The following is a 1,020-nucleotide window of genomic DNA, read 5'->3' as shown; positions in this document are numbered from 1 at the left end:
CCTCCAGCTCCACACTGCATTGACTAGGCCTCTTTCTACGCTCCAGGCCTCTATGACTCACCAATTCTGTGCCACAAATGCTTGGGATAACTCTTCCCTTTGGAATACATTGGATAAAGTTCGGTTTGCGCCATTGGGACACCAGCTTTAGCAGCGTAACCTGCAGGTAGTGTGTTCCAGAGGATTGAACAATGGCTTTGTAATTCCGAAGAACCCCGTGTTAGAATGATTGTACCTGTTTGGAGTCATTGGGACATTCCTTCAATAAGGTTTCACTCATATTCTCTTTAACAAGCCTACCAGAAGGGAGACAAGAAATGCCAAAGTGTTCATCGGGGAGTTGAGCCGCTTGATGAACATAAGCTGGACTTGTGAGGTTACTAACTCGATTGGGACAGGAATCGGCCAATTGGAAAACCTTTTACATTGTGACGATGCAGGTACGTGCCAATGTGTTGCAATGGCTGGCACATTCCCCGCGGCTTGCTTAGCAGAGGTGTCGGTGTTTCACGCAAGTTTGTACAGCGAAATGTTTCGTGTGGCTGATGAGTTAACCTTGTGATGTCTGGAGATGATGGCGGGCCTCCTTTGTGCATGAAAACAAAGCAGAGCGCTGCAGACCCCATCGAATGAGACAGAGTCATTAATAACAGAAAAAGGCACCGCGTAGGGGAGGATCATGCTGATTTGTATCCCAATGCCTTGCTCACCCTCCATTCTCTTGGTGTTTTAAAAGGTCATTCCCATAGCAAGTTCAACATTCCATGTGCGGCAGTGGGAGCGCTGATCATACCTCTTGTTGCATTGCTTGTGGCATTGCTCGTTATTCTACTCATCAAGAAACAACGCAATTCAGCAGGTAAATAATTTGACACTGAAAAGTAGAAGTCTTTTCTTGGACAGCTACAGGTATTTCAACACATTACAGGTGTTAGATAATGCAGCTGACACCAAAGTCGGTGGAGTTGTGGACAGTGCAGAAGGATGTTGTAGGTTACAGAGGGACATAGATAAGCTGCA

The 1,020-nt window shown here is 46.2% G+C and overlaps 1 long non-coding RNA gene across 1 annotated transcript in view; it reads left to right on the top strand.

The window, feature by feature from the left end:
* Positions 1-966, top strand: part of LOC125487912 — a 4,399-nt gene extending 3,433 nt beyond the window's left edge. Inside the window, exons 2-3 of the long non-coding RNA XR_007266153.1 lie at positions 296-440; positions 737-966. This is a non-coding gene — a long non-coding RNA (uncharacterized LOC125487912). The remainder of the gene's footprint in view (positions 1-295; positions 441-736) is intronic.
* The last annotated feature ends 54 nt before the right edge of the window (positions 967-1,020 follow it).

The sequence above is a fragment of the Rhincodon typus genome, chromosome 47 (assembly GCF_021869965.1).
Source record: "Rhincodon typus isolate 14 chromosome 47, sRhiTyp1.1, whole genome shotgun sequence".
In the NCBI taxonomy this organism is placed as follows: domain Eukaryota; kingdom Metazoa; phylum Chordata; class Chondrichthyes; order Orectolobiformes; family Rhincodontidae; genus Rhincodon; species Rhincodon typus.
This window is presented reverse-complemented; position numbering and strand designations above follow the sequence as displayed.